This window comes from Bombina bombina, chromosome 6 (genome assembly GCF_027579735.1).
Source record: "Bombina bombina isolate aBomBom1 chromosome 6, aBomBom1.pri, whole genome shotgun sequence".
Lineage (NCBI taxonomy): Eukaryota > Metazoa > Chordata > Amphibia > Anura > Bombinatoridae > Bombina > Bombina bombina.
In genome coordinates this window covers 596,574,689-596,592,460 of record NC_069504.1, presented here as the reverse complement: position 1 = coordinate 596,592,460, position 17,772 = coordinate 596,574,689, and positions in this window count along the sequence as shown.

The following is a 17,772-nucleotide window of genomic DNA, read 5'->3' as shown; positions in this document are numbered from 1 at the left end:
TTACTTGATGGGAGTGAGCACAATGTTATCTATATGGCACACATGAACTAGCAGTGTCTAATTGTCAAAAAGCACTGAGATAAGAGGCGACCTTCAATGGCTTGAATTGACTCCCTTTCAGCAGTTTAATAGGTATAAAGGTGTTTATAGGCCTTGTGTTTTCAGGTATCTTATTACACAGCAGAAATTCCTTATCGCAATATCAGAGCTAGGTTTCATGTTTGCATGGGAAATAAAACCAAATGGCAACTTTTTTGTATTTATATTTTGTAAATAAAATAAATATATTTTGAAGTGTATATTTGTTTTGAGCCATATTTATCATATATGTTTTGTTTTAAAGGGATATGAAACCGTTTGTGATTCAGACGGAGCAGACCATTTAAAAAAAAGTTTTGACTTCTATTATCAAATTTGCTTTGTTCTCATTATTCTGTGCTGAAGATATACCTAGGTATGCACCTGAAGCACTACATGAAAGGGAATAGTGTTGCCAAATAGTGCTCTTACAAATGGATAACATTCTTGCAAAACTACTGCCATATAGTGCTCCTGAAATGGGACGGCTTCTAAGCATACTTCCCTGCTTTTCAACAAAAGATACCAAAAGAACAAAGGAAAAATGATAATAGAAATAAATAAGAAAGTTGTGTGTATCTGAATCATGGAAGAAAAATGTTGGGTTTCATATCCCTTTAACTTCCAGATAAATGTAATTTAATTAGTCAATTATTTGTCTCTTACTACTAGTGACCTCACCAGATTCCTATCCAAGTATGCTCAGATTACTACAACTATTTTTAGGGAATACATGGACAACATACAGTATATATAAACCTAATATAGATCTTAAAATGCAGAGCATAAGCGTTTTAAAATAAAGATAAAAACTTACAATCTTAGCGCTCCCCTATTCGCCCATGAAGCCAGTTTTTTTCTTTCTTTCTTATCGAGCGCTGCAGGGAGGTCATTTTAATCAAACCCTTTTAGACCGCCCATATTCTTGTTTGGCTATAAGAGTGACTCACCTCGCACTCTCAATCAGAGAATCTCAATGCACAAAGCATTGAGATTCTCTGCGTATATGTCAGTCGGCTAGGTGTAGTGCGCATGCGGGGCGAGAGGGAACGTATGCTGTCAAACTTTCAGAAGATAGACGTTCACTCTACTGTTGGCTACATGAGCAATGATGGAATTTAAAAAAAAAAAAATGCTCTGGATTTGTGGTAGATTCATTTTTGGGTAAGTAATAAATATAAATTAAAATGCTTCCATGTTAATCACATATTTAAAGGCACACATTTATTTTAAGGGAAATCATTTATTAATGTTTACTGTCTCTTTAATGATGTGGTGTGCACTCCAGTGTCTCTGGGGATAATAGGGAAAACCTCTATATTCAGTGGTAATATATGCAAAATAAAAAATTAAGTTTGCTTTGATTTTACTACATTTTAATTGGGCATTCTAGTGTAAAAAAAAAAATCTGTCTATTGCAGCTACCAGGGTGCAAGTAATGCATTTTCAATAACTATAACATAAGAACTGCACACACAGGGTGCTGAACCAACAATTAGTTGGCTCCTAAGCTTATATTCCTATTTTTTCAAATAAAGATACAAAGAGAACAAAGAAAAAATGATAATAGGAGTAAATAAGAAATTTGCTTAAAATTGAATGCTCTATCTCACTGGTTTTAAAACCTATCCTCAGGCCTCTGAGGATATCTGAACTGGTATCATTTATTTGTTGAAGGAGCAGCAAAGCACTACTGGTTTCTAATTGAACACATGGGTGAGCCAATTACAATAGGCATATATATGCAGCCACCAATCAGCAGTTAGCTACTACTAGATATAACTGCAGTGGCAGGGTTACTATACACCATGCTATTGTTCTCCTTCCTGTGTCTACAGCTGTCTTCAAAGCCATCCCTTTTATTTTTATTTTTGTGTGTTTTGTTTGAGGTTTAATTCAAGGCATACATACAATGTGAGACATTAAGAAAGAGAATATTCAAGGCATTACATACCTTATGAGACAATAATAAAGAAAACAAATAATACAATGGATGCCTATATAATACATTTCAGAAATAACCGTAAATCTGTATAATGCCAGTCAGTGTTTATACCGCCACATGTCACCAGAGGCCACTTTTGGACCTCTTAGTAAAATGAAAATTGTAAAGCTACGGAAGGTTTTTTTTTTTTGTAAAATGAAACGTGAAATATTCTAGAACTAGGTTTTATAAACCTTCTAAAAAACACACTAGCCTAAGGCGTTGTCTACAATTCTAGAAATAATTTGCTAATTTAACATTAATACCTTGTAACATAGGCTATAACATAAATTTAACCAAAGATATCTGAACACTGAACTGGGGTTTGAAAGCCAGATAGTATAACACAGGAAGAATATCAGCTTGAAATAGTATAAATACATGCTTTGTCAAGTAATCGAGGGAGCGACTGTATGAAAAGAACACATATAGGGAACAAAAAGATGTTTCATCTTTCTAAATAATCCACTACTTAGATAGTATCATCTAACCCCCCCCCCCCCCCACTATAATTAATGTGGTTAAATATATTCATGGTTAAGGATCTAACAAGATAATGTTTCCATACTTATGGGCTATAATGTATGAACTTTGGATCCTCCTCTATCAAGTGACCGTAGACCTTTTTGAAAAGCAGATATTCCCCTTTCATATGTAATACATTCTATAGACATTATGAACCTCCACTCTGCTTACTACAATTCTCTCTGGTTAGCATAGATTGTAATACAGATCTAAGCAATATTACTCTTTTCAGCACAATAGCATAGTTATGTAAAGTAAGTCCTCAGTCTTGGCTATAAACTGCTGATAACTGTCCGGAGCTACTCATGTTCTATGTTCAGAACTAAGGCTTTACTAAAAATATTAGTTGTCTCTATCCTTGCAGGAAGCAGTGTTACTGAGGAAGTAGAGAGGCACAATATATACAGTGTGTGTGTGTGTGTGTGTGTGTGTATATATATATATATATATATATATATATATATATATATATACTGTGTGTGTGTATGTATATGTATATATATATATATATATATATATACACACACACACACAGATAAAATTACTATTGTCAATTGGCTTGCTAAAGATGAGGAATACTAGACTGTAAATCAAACCTCTTGGTCTTCATAAACATTAGTACTTGTTTGCTATTTTGAAACAGCACGAGGAAGATGAACTGCTCATACTATCTACCTCCTGTAGATCTGAATCTCATCCAGCCTTGTAGTATATAAAAGCTCAAAATCTAACAATATACTCAAATATCCATCAATGTATTCCAAAAACACTGTAGTCCCATATTATTTAAAGATAATATGAAGAGCTATCGCTGTTTCGCTGGTAATTACCCCACTCCAATTCTCTGTAGGGAGTATAGGTCTTTTAGCCCACTGTGAGAGGCTCCTGTAGGATCTGCAGGCACTGTGGTAGTTTGCTGATAACCAGTTTGATTGACATTAAGGAACAGTGGTGACCAGTCTAGACTGGCCAGAATAAGTGGGTGTTGAGATGTATCTTTCATACCTGCTCCAAAGATATGTTTCCACAAATCATGCTCTGATAATGAAGCTCCCTGTAGCATTTAAAAAATGGAGGGGTATTTGTAGTATATAATGTGTGACTGCCTGAAGAGTGCGCCCATCTCTGGATGTTTTAGCTGGGGGGGTTAACCGTGAGCTAAGGTCCTACATTCATACCACCCAGTTAGATCCCCCTGTTTCAGCAGCACGAGAGCTCCCACGTTCATATGGAGGAGTGTCTCCGTTGGTAGCAGCAGGGACATAGGAGGGGCTGGATTCCCCCATATCTTCAACACCAGGTTCTGCGGGATCCCCCTAACTCTGATCCAACAAAAAGCTGTCTGGTAAATCACCTCTATAAACTCTGTCAATGATTGCAGTCAGCCGGTCAAAATGACTGTTAAGTAGGAAGCCGATAGAAGAGACTATTTGTCCCTCCTGTGTAGCCATGGCATTAAAGAAGCCTTATAAAACTTTAATATCAAGAGCATTATAATATCCTAGTACGCTTAATACATATTACTGGAAAGTAACCAGCTACAAAGAATCTGTTTTAGTAACCACAGGTCCTGATGGGGGGGGGGTATATGCACGGCAGCCCCAAAGACACAAAATCTAGGCCTCCCAACCTCGTGGGCGCGATCCGATATATACGGCGCAGGTTTCGGCGCAAGCGTGGAAACGCGTCGCCCGTAATTTCACCTCGCTCATCGGGGTATTACATATATTTCGCCGGCATTTCCTAAGTGCCGTAAGTTGGATAAACTAGCGATGTCCAAAAATAAGCTTAAGTACAAATTTCTGGAGTCGCCAGTGACTTACGGCACTTTAGAAACTGCCGGCGCCTAAGAAAACTAAACTTTTAAATGTCCCGTAACTGTCTAACACACCTCCCAAAAAGAAGCCCCACACGTATACCCCTATATCCGCAATCCCCCCCCCTCACTCCTAATAATAAATGTATTAACCCCTAGACCGCCATAGCCCACACCACAATACACCTATTCTATTATTAAACCCTAAACCGCCATAGCCCACACCGCAATACACCTATTCTATTATTAACCCCTAAACCGCCGTAGCCCACACCGCAATACACCTATTCTATTATTAACCCCTAAACCGCCATAGCCCACACCGCAATACACATATTCTATTATTAACCCCTAAACCGCCATAGCCCACACCGCAATACACCTATTATTAACCCCTAAACCGCCATAGCCCACACCGCAATACACCTATTATTAACCCCTAAACCGCCATAGCCCACACCGCAATACACCTATTCTAGTATTAACCCCTAAACCGCCATAGCCCACATAGCCTATTAAATCTATTAACCCCTAATCTGCCGCCAACGTCACCGCCACTATAATAAAGTGATTAACCCCTAAACCTAAGTCTAACCATAACACCCCCCTAACTTAATTATTATTTAAATAAATCAAAATAATATTACTATTATTAACTAAATTATTCCTATTTAAAACTAAATACCTGTAAAATAAACCCTAAGATAGCTACAATATAATTAATTAAATAAATTAACTACAATTATCTAAAATTAAATACAATTAAATAAACTAAACTATAGTACAAAAAAACAAACACTAAATTACAAAAAAATAAAAAAATTACAAGAAGTTTAAACTAATTACACCTAATCTAAGCCCCCTAATAAAATAAAAAAGCCCCCCAAAATAATAAAAATCCCTACCCTATACTAAATTACAAATAGCCCTTAAAAGGGCCTTTTGCGGGGCATTGCCCCAAAGTAGCTCTTCTACCTGTAAAAAAAAAAAAAAAAAAAAGAACAATCCCCCCCCCCAACATTACAACCCTCCCCCCTTAAAAAAACCTAACACTACCCCATTGAAGATCACCCTACCTTGAGCCGTCTTCACCCAGCCGGGCCGAAGTCTTCATCCGATCCGGGCACAAGTGGTCCTCCAGCCGGGCAGAAGTCTTCATCCGATCGAGGCAGAAGTGGTCCTCCATCCAGCAGAAGTCTTCATCCAAGCGGCATCTTCTATCTTCATCCTTCCGGCGAGGAGCGGCTCCATCTTGAAGACATCCGACGTGGAGCATCCTTCCTGAACGACGACTACCTGACGAATGGCTGGTCCTTTAAATGACGTCATCCAAGATGGCGTCCCTCGAATTCCGATTGGCTGATAGGATTCTATCAGCGAATCGGAATTAAGGTAGGAAAAATCTGATTGGTTGATTTAATCAGCCAATCATATTGAAGTTCAATCCAATTGGCTGATTGGATCAGCCAATAGAATTGACCTCGCATTCTATTGGCTGATCCAATCAGCCAATTGGATTGAACTTCAATCCGATTGGCTGATTAAATCAACCAATCGGATTTTTCCTACCTTAATTCCGATTGGCTTATAGAATCCTATCAGCTAATCGGAATTCAAGGGACGCCATCTTGGATGACGTCATTTAAAGGACCAGCCATTCGTCGGGTAGTTGTCGTGCAGGAAGGATGCTCCGCGTCGGATGTCTTCAAGATGGAGCCGCTCCTCGCCGGAAGGATGAAGATAGAAGATGCCGCTTGGATGAAGACTTCTGCTGGATGGAGGACCTCTTCTGCCCCGATCGGATGAAGACTTCTGCCCGGCTGGAGGACCACTTGTGCCCAGATCGGATGAAGACTTCGGCCCAGCTGGGAGAAGACAGCTCAAGGTAGGGTGATCTTCAATGGGGTAGTGTTAGGTTTTTTTATGGGGGGATCGGGTGGGTTTTAGAGTAGGGGTGTGTGGGTTGTAATGTTGGGGGGGATTGTTCTTTTTTACAGGTAAAAGAGTTGATTACTTTGGGGCAATGCCCCGCAAAAGGCCCTTTTAAGGGCTATTTGTAATTTAGTATAGGGTAGGGATTTTTATTATTTTGGGGGGCTTTTTTATTTTATTAGGGGGCTTAGATTAGATGTAATTAGTTTAAACTTCTTGTAATTTTTTTTTTTTTCTGTAATTTAGGGTTCATTTTTTTGTACTATAGTTTAATTTAATTGTATTTTAGTTTAGTACAGGCAATTTTGTAATTATTTTAACTAGGTAGCTATTAAATAGTTATTAACTATTTAATAGCTATTGTACCTAGTTAAAATAAATACAAAGTTGCCTGTAAAATAAAAATAAACCCTAAGCTAGCTACAATGTAACTATTAGTTATATTGTAGCTATCTTAGGGTTTATTTTTAGGTAAGTATTTAGTTTTAAATAGGAATAATTTAGTTAATAATAGTTATATTATTTAGATTTATTTAAATAATAATTAAGTTATGGGGGTGTTAGGGTTAGACTTAGGTTTAGGGGTTAATAATTTTATTATAGTGGCGGCGACGTTGGGGGCGGGAGATGAGGGGTTAATAAATTTAATGTAGGTGGCGGCGTTGTAGGGGGGTCAGATTAGGGGTTAATAAATTTAATGTAGGTGGCGGCGGTTTAGGGGTTAATACACTTTATTAGGTATTGCAGTGGGGGATTGCGGTTGTTAGGTGTTAGTTTTTTTTTTTGGAATTTTAGGGAGTTACGGGGCTCCAATACTCAGCGCAAGGCTTGCTACGGCTGCTTTTTATGGCGAGGTGAAAATGGAGAAAGATTTCTCCATTTTCGCCACGTAAGTCCTTGCGCTGGATATTGGATACCAAATTGCGCGTCTTTTATATGTTAGTCTATGGGTAAAAAAACTACGTCCGACGGGTGAAATATACGTGCCACATTTATATGCGGCGCTGTATATAGGATACCAAAAACCGGCGTCGCTGGCATTTGCGGGCGCCGCCGCCGCATATGTAATGGTGCCCAGTGTAGTTAGCTGAAGAACATAGGTAGGTCCACTTTTATGTTAGAGCTTCCTGGACTCCTCTGGATCTTCTCTTGGTATTTCAACTTGAGAACAGAAGAAAGCAAGAAATCCAGGCCGTGCTTCAGGAAAAGTAAAACCAGTATTTATTAATCCATTTAAAAGTTCACAAGGATCACCACTCCATACACATTCAGCTAGATTCAGCGCGTTTCCGGCCTTAGCGGCACTTTATCAGGGATGTCCGACGAAGTTCCACTAAGACAGGAAACGTGTGAAGTGGTGAGTTCCTTTTGAACTTTTAAATGGATTAATAAATTCTGGTTTTACTTTTCCTGAAGCATGGCCTGGATTTCTCGCTTTCTTTTGTTTTCATGGCTATTTTGCGAGCGGTTTGGAAAATACTGCCTTGACTTGAAATCCATTTGCAGCATTGTAGGTGGGAGGAGTGTCAGGCTTCTGACCTCGGATACCGGTAATTGGTACTAGTGTGGAGACGCAGTCCCAGTATAACACGGAGGGGTATTACACATTGTGAAACACCGGGAAGTCTGGATATTTTGGATACTATTGTTGGTGAGTCTTACTTGAATACTTTTACTTGCTACAGTGTGTTTCTTACTGACTCTGAAAGTATTCGAATTAGCAACTAAATACGCTATACATTTGCAAGCACCTCTACCATCTTTTGAAGTCTGCTATAAATACTAATAAAGTGATACACATGATCGTCATAAATTTAGGGGGTGTATATATACAGAAATATAATTACCCTATGAATGCTTATTGTATCATAGACATACTATCCTTTTTTCTTTGCATTTCAACTTGAGACCTCAACATATAGAGTAGAAAATAGCCCCTATAAAGAGCAAGTATACCCAAGAGCTCCTCACAGACATGTGCTTCTGCAACAGCTATAGGCTCCACCCCTTTTTATTTTAATCCATTACAGGTACTGTTTGGTGGGTGCTGCCATCTTGGAGCATATATATATTTGCACCCTGTGATAGAAGTGGTGGGCATCCACATATCAGAGATGTTGTTGGCTTTTTGACGACTTGCAAAATAAAAAGCGTAAGCGTAAACAGTTTTATAGTTACATAACAAATATAAAAAAGCCAAAATTAATAATATATCATAGAGTAAACAGTTGATGCAAAAATGAATAACTCCCTCTTTGTATTATGCACAGTTATATTAATACACATATTACCTTTGTGATTACCTTGTATCTAAGCCTCTGCAAACTGCCCCCTTATCTCAGTACTTTTGACAGACATGCAGTGTAGTCAATCAGTGCAGACTACTAAATAACTCCACGGGAGTGAGCACAATGTTAGCTATATGACACACATGAACTTGTACTGTCTAATTGTGAAAAAACATTCAAAATTCTCTGAGCTAAGAGGGGGTTTTCAACGGTTTAGAAATTAGTTTGAGCCTACCTAGGTTTAGCTTTTCAAAAATACCACCAAGGGAACAAAGCAAATTTGATGATAAAAGTAAAATTGAAAGTTGTTTAAAATTGCATGCCCTATCGGAATCATAAGAGTTTAATTTTGACTAGACTGTCCATTGAAACAACTTTCCAGTTTATATTCTGTTATCAATCTTGCTTTGTTCTCTTGATATCCTTTATTGAAGGAGAAGCAATGAACTACTGGCAGCTAGCTGAACACATTAAATAAGTCAATAACAACAGGTATATATGTGCAGCCACCATCCAGCAGCTACCTACAGTATGTATGCTTTTAACATAGCAGAACAAAATAACAAAGTAAATCAGATAATAGGAGTAAGTTGGAAAGTTGTTTAAACTTGTATCTTCTATCTCAATCATGAAAGAAAACTTGTGTGTTTCATATCCCTTCAAAGTGAAGGTAAACTTTCATGAATGAAAGCCCGGTTTTTAAAAATACTATTAACCCTTTAAGGACACAGCTTTCAGTTTGCTCAATTGTTTTATGATGGAAAAATTCCATCATATGTCCTTAAGAGGTTAAAAACAGGGGCACTTTCATTCATCATAGTTTAGAAAGCAGCCGTTTTGTTTACAAACTTACCTTTGTTCTTCTCACAGCCAGAACAGCTTCCCCCACCCGGAGATCCTCTCTTCACACGTCAGCAATGACTAATCCGGCTTCCTCCAATCACTGCTATGATAAATGCCGAGATAAATGATAAATGCCTGAGGCCATGCCGTGATTGGAGGAAGCCGGATTAGTCATTGCTGACGTGTGAAGAGAGGATCTCCGGGTGGGGGAAGCTGCTCTGGCTGTGAAAAGAACAAAGGTAAGCTTTTAAACAAAACGGCTGCTTTCTAAACTTTGATGAATGAAAGTGCCCCTGTTTTTAATAGTATTTTTAAAAACCGGGCTTTCATTCATCAAAGTTTACCTTCACTTTAAGTGCATGATAAGTCTTGTCATAAAAGACAACAGCATCACTGAGCTGTGAATGCCATTTCTATCACAGGGTACAAAAATACTTAGAGACAGTATACCCTCATTTTTGTCCACTTTAATCTGGTCCCAATGATCCATTTTACCTGCTGGAGTCTATTACATTGTTTAAAAAAACTCCTTTATCTTTATTTTAGCATTTGCTATAGATGATTTATTGACCTGTGGAATCCTTACCTATATTGAAAGTTTCTATACTTAAGTTTAGTATATAGAAAAGTTGTTTAAACATAGCCAGCAGGAAAAAAAAATACACTCCCTGTGGGGATTAGGAGAGATGAGTAATGAAATGTTAATTTGTCATTGTTGGGCTTTAGTATACAGACAGAGATAACAAAGAACATGTGCATGTACAGAAAGTGATAAAATAAGGAGATGTGATTTCCCTGCAAGTTCAACCCATTTTAATGGATTCTGGTTTCAAAGAACAAAGCCAGCTATTCTTTTAGTTCCAGGATGGGGGCACAGTATAAATATGCCAAGCTTCACTGACTTGTAAGGGGTTTAAATAAGGGAACAGCTTCAGGTACAGGAGCAAAAACAACAGCATGTGAGTAGTAGAAATGCTAATGGGGCTGTACAAAACAGTTTAATGTCCTATTCAATGGACAGTGGGGAAAAATGTGGTGCCTGGACTAAAAAAACAGCATTTTCATTATGCAGGTTGATATGGGGGCATATTTAAGAAGGTGGACTGCTGGTGCAATGCCACCCCCTGCAGATTCACGGCCAATCGGCCGCTAGCAGGGGGTGTCAATCAACCTGATCGTATTGGATCAGGTTGATTTCCAGCGATGTCTGTACGCCTTCTCAGAGCAGGCGGACAGGTTATGGAGCAGCGGTCTTTAGGCCGCTGCTTCATAACTTGTGTTTCCGGCGAGCCTGAAACACGGGGCATCAAGCTCCGTTTGGAGCTTGATAATTCGGCCCCATGGTCACAAATTTAGACGGTAGAAAACTAAAACAATCTTAGTAAGTCACCACAGCTCAGGATCCCAGATATCTCCCTGCAGGGGTGTAATAGGATGATGCTGCAGACCAATCGGCAAAGTTACAGAATAGCTAAAGCTAAAAAAAAACTAAACATCCGGGTCAAGAGCTCCCACTACCACACAGCTGCAAGGTCAGAGAGCTGGAAGCTAATTCTTTGTCAACATTATGGTGAAGGAAACTTTGCATCCTTGTAACAAATTCTGCAATAGGCTACAGCCGTGGCACGTTTTCAGGCAGAGTTACGTAGAACATTCATCACAGACTTTACAGACCTCTCAGTCACGTTTGTTTTCCATTCTGGCCTTGATGTTTAATAGGATTACATAGCCTGCATCTTGTTGCACAAACTGTATTGTGTGATCTGATGGGATATCTGCGGGTTACACGTGGCCGTGATGTTGCCTTGCTAAGCTTTTAGGCTGCTTATTATGTCAGCAGAGTGGTGGCTTCCTGTAGGTATATCCCCCTCCCTGACAGTGCAGCAGAGACCACTTGCAGGTCAGTCCTAGCCTGTAGGGTCATTTGCCTGCACATCAAGAAGTGTTTTGTTTTTTTCCCCTGTAGATTCACAATCAATCCAAAGGGTAAGTATAAGTTTTTACCTATGCAGTTTGAATAGCTGTAATTTTAGCTTTTGGTTTAGTTTACAAACATAACAAGAGTATTGCAGTAAGTAGTAATATCTGTTATTGCTCTAGCAATGCATTTTAGAAGACTGGCTTTCAAGACATTTCTCTCTTCTCTGGTCTACAGTGAATGATGGTCTAACCCAGGTTTCTTCAAACTTTTTTTCCCCAAGACCCAGTGCCATGATACTAAATACTTTCACTACCCTATTTTTATGCTTGTTCTGAAAATGTCTGAAGTAATATACAAGATAGCTGCAGTAAAGTGACTAAAATGTGTGCATACTTTATTCCTGATTGTAGTCACACTTACAAGTGTTGTAAAAAGTAATAACATATACACACGTACTCTCATACAACACATACTCATACAACACACACACGCTCATACAACACACACAAACACACACACTCTAATACAACACACTCATACAACACACACACCCTCATATAACTCACCACACACTCTAATACAACACACATACAACACATACACACCAAACACTCATGAAACACACACACCCTCATATTACTCAACACACACTCTCATGCAACACACACACTGTAATACAACACACTCATACAACACATACACACACAGACTTCACACACACCCTCATATAACTCACCACATACTCTAATACAACACATACTACACACTCTCATACAACATGCACCACACACACTCTCCTACAACACTCACACCACACACTCTCCTACAGCACTCACACAAGTCGAGACCCAGTAAACGTTTTGTGACCGAGTAATGGGTCCCGATCCATGGTTTGAAGAACCCTGCTCTAACCAAGTCCTTTTCAAAAGTTAGTCACATTTTGTTTCCATGGCTTCCCTGTGTATTATATAGATTACTTGGCTGTTGAATGGTTGCATTATCTCTGAGAGACTAGACTGGTCATAATGAATAAAACATGTTTATTTCAAGCTATTGTTTTTAAATAGGTGGCATCATCTCATCACACAATTAGTTATTTGGTAGAATACATTATAAATTCAAAAATAAGAGAGAAAATAAAATTGATAAGTCATAATCATAACACTGCAACTGAGATAGTTTAGCATGTTAAATGGTTGTTAGTCCTCCCCTTATTTAAACATCTATACATTTTTTTTAGAAGATCCGTTTCATGGAACCTTAAAGTATTTAATAAAAAAATGTACAGGTTTACCTCGTTTTATTGCACTTTGCTTTATTGCACTTTACAGATATTGCTTTTTTTTTTTTTTTTAACAAACTGAAGGTTTGTGGTAGCCCTGTGTCAAGCAAGTCTATCTGCACCATTTGTCCAACATATATACACATATATAAACATAAATACACATGTATACACATATAAACAGATAAATACATATATATATATATATACACATATAAACTGATAAATACACATATATACACATATAAACAGATAAATACACGTATACACATATAAACATAAATACACATGTACACACATATAAATACACATGTATAGACATATAAACAGATAAATAAATATATATACACATATAAACAGATAAATACACATGTATACACATATAAACAGATAAATACACATGTATACACATATAAACAGATAAATACACATGTATAGGCATAAACAGATAAATACATATATATACACATATAAACAGATAAATACACATGTATACACATATAAACATAAATACACATGTATACACATATAAACAGATAAATACACATGTATACACATATAAACATAAATACACATGTATACACATATAAACAGATAAATACACATGTATACACATATAAACAGATAAATACACGTATACACATATAAACATAAATACACATGTATACACCTATAAACAGATAAATACATATATACACATATAAATAGATAAATGCACATGTATACACATATAAACAGATAAATACACATATAAACAGATAAATACACATGTATACACATATAAACATAAATACACATGTATAAACAGATAAATACACATGTATACACCTATAAACAGATAAATACACATGTATACACATATAAACAGATAAATACACATTACACATGTATACACCTATAAACAGATAAATACACATGTATACACATATAAACAGATAAATACATATATACACATATAAATAGATAAATGCACATGTATACACATATAAACAGATACATACACATGTATACACATATAAACAGATAAATACACATGTATACACATATAAACAGATAAATACATATATATATACACATATATAAACATAAATATACATGTATACACATATAAACAGATAAATACACATGTATAGACATATAAACAGATAAATACACATGTATACACATATAAACATAAATACACTTGTATACACATATAAACAGATAAATACACATATAAACAGATAAATGCACATGTATACACATATAAACATAAATACACATGTACACACATATAAATACACATGTATAGACATATAAACAGATAAATACATATATATACACATATAAACAGATAAATACACATGTATACACATATAAACAGATAAATACATATATATACACATATAAACAGATAAATACACATGTATACACATATAAACAGATAAATACATATATATACACATATAAACAGATAAATACACATGTATACACACATAAACATAAATACACATGTATACACATATAAACAGATAAATACACATGTATAGACATATAAACAGATACATACATATATATACACATATAAACAGATAAATACACATGTATACACATATAAACATAAATACACATGTATACACATATAAACAGATAAATACACATGTATACACATATAAACATAAATACACATGTATACACATATAAACAGATAAATACACATGTATACACATATAAACAGATAAATACACATGTATACACATATAAACAGATAAATACACGTATACACATATAAACATAAATACACATGTATACACATATAAACAGATAAATACACATGTATACACATATAAACAGATAAATACATATATACACATATAAATAGATAAATGCACATGTATACACATATAAACAGATAAATACACGTATACACATATAAACATAAATACACATGTATACACATATAAACATAAATACACATGTATAAACAGATAAATACACATGTATACACCTATAAACAGATAAATACACATGTATACACATATAAACAGATAAATACACATTACACATGTATACACCTATAAACAGATAAATACACATGTATAGACATATAAACAGATAAATACATATATATACACATATAAACAGATAAATACACATGTATACACATATAAACATAAATACACATGTATACACATATAAACAGATAAATACACATGTATACACATATAAACAGATAAATACACATGTATACACATATAAACATAAATACACATGTATAAACAGATAAATACACATGTATACACCTATAAACAGATAAATACACATGTATACACATATAAACAGATAAATACACATGTATACACATATAAACAGATAAATACATATATACACATATAAATAGATAAATGCACATGTATACACATATAAACAGATAAATACACATGTATACACATATAAACAGATAAATACATATATATACACATATATAAACATAAATATACATGTATACACATATAAACAGATAAATACACATGTATAGACATATAAACAGATAAATACACATGTATACACATATAAACATAAATACACGTGTATACACATATAAACAGATAAATACACATGTATACACATATAAACAGATAAATACATGTATACACATATAAACAGATAAATGCACATGTATACACATATAAACAGACAAATGCATATATATACACATATAAACAGATAAATGCACATGTATACACATATAAACAAATAAATACACGTATACACATATAAACAGATAAATACACATGTATACACATATAAACAGATAAATACACGTATTCACTTATGAACAGATAAATGCAGATGTATACACATATAAACAGATAAATACACCTGTATACACATATAAACAGATAATTGCACACGTATACACATATAAACAGATAAATACACATGTATCTAGTAACAATATAATTTTAACCAGCTTTACATTTCTTTTTTAAACATATTTGAATAGTGTTCTTTCATGATGGAAACTTTTTGAGGTTAATGTCCATTTAGATACAGACAACTTCTGCTTTTTATAATTTCTCCATATTTCACTCTTTGTAATTAGTACAGGTAACATGTTATTTTGTTACCCAACATGTCTGTGCCTATCAGATCAGTTACTCTGTGACTATTCTAGTCAGCAGTTATGGGTATTAGCTTGTGTGCCTTATTCTAGTTATTGTATTCTGTACATATTGGACTGGTCAGTCTTTCTGGTCTTTACAGTGTTTATTGGTGTCTTTTTTTATATTTGTTTTGTTAATGAATTAATGTCCCATGCTGGTTTGGTTGCTTTGTTTGTGATATGCAGGACAGTGACTCTATGTAGTGAGGTGTTTATGCCACAGAGGGCAGTGTAATTTTTTGTGCAGATTATCATATGTATAGTGATGTTGCGAATAGTTTGCGGCGAACATAGCTTGTTCGCGTTAGCCGCGGGGGGGGGGGGGGGGGGGAACATATGCGATGTTCGATCCGCCCCCTATTCGTCATCATTGAGTAACACTTTGACCCTGTACCTCACAGTCAGCAGACACATTCCAGCCAATCAGCAGCAGACCCTCCCTCCCAGACCCTCCTACCTTATGGAAAGCATCCATTTTAGATTCATTTGGAAGCTGCATTCTTAGTGAGAGGAGGGACAGTGTAGCTGCTGCTGATTTAATAGGGAAATCGATAGCTAGTCTAGTGTATTCAGTGTCCACTACAGTCCTGAAGGACTCATCTGATCTCTGCTGTAAGGACAGCACCCCAAAATGCCCTTTTTAGGGCTAGAACATCAGTCTGCTTTTTTTTTTTTTTTCCTGTGTAATCTAATTGCAGTTGCCTGCCTGCCTGCCTGCCAGCGTGTGTGTCAGGCTCACAGCGTATACTGTGCCCACTTGCCCAGTGCCACCACTCATATCTGGTGTAACAGTAGTGTACATTTAAAAAAAACAACACTTTTTTGACTGTGTTAAATAATAGCAGTCAGTTTCCTTCACACGTGTGCGTTTCAGTGCCTGCCAGGGCACAGTGTCACCCCAGAGCAACTCATATCTGGTGTAACAGTAGTGTACATTTAAAAAAAACAACACTGATAGGGGACGTAACAGGGATTAAACTGCTAAGAATAGTACTACTTAACACACCACTCCTATCTGGTGGCACATTAGATTGCACGTGCAGTGCCCCAAATTTGAAGTAGGAGGACCGACCAAGCATCTTTTTCCATCTCCCGGTTCCTAAAATCGATGCCATATACACGTCCCCTGATAGGGGACGTAACGGGGATTAAACTGCTAAGAATAGTACTACTTAACACACCACTCCTATCTGGTGGCACATTAGATTGCACGTGCAGTGCCCCAAATTTGAAGTAGGAGGACCGACCAAGCATCTTTTTCCATCTCCCGGTTCCTAAAATCGATGCCATATACACGTCCCCTGATGGGGGACGTAACAGGGATTAAAATGATAAGAATAGTACTACTTAACACACCACTCCTATCTGGTGGCACATTAGATTGCACGCGCAGTGCCCCAAATTTGAAGTAGGAGGACCGACCAAGCATCTTTTTCCATCTCCCGGTTCCTAAAATCGATGCCATATACACGTCCCCTGATAGGGGACGTAACAGGGATTAAACTGCTAAGAATAGTACTACTTAACACACCACTCCTATCTGGTGGCACATTAGATTGCACGTGCAGTGCCCCAAATTTGAAGTAGGAGGACCGACCAAGCATCTTTTTCCATCTCCCGGTTCCTAAAATCGATGCCATATACACGTCCCCTGATAGGGGACGTAACAGGGATTAAACTGATAAGAATAGTACTACTTAACACACCACTCCTATCTGGTGGCACATTAGATTGCACGCGCAGTGCCCCAAATTTGAAGTAGGAGGACCGACCAAGCATCTTTTTCCATCTCCCGGTTCCTAAAATCGATGCCATATACACGTCCCCTGATAGGGGACGTAACAGGGATTAAACTGATAAGAATAGTACTACTTAACACACCACTCCTATCTGGTGGCACATTAGATTGCACGCGCAGTGCCCCAAATTTGAAGTAGGAGGACCGACCAAGCATCTTT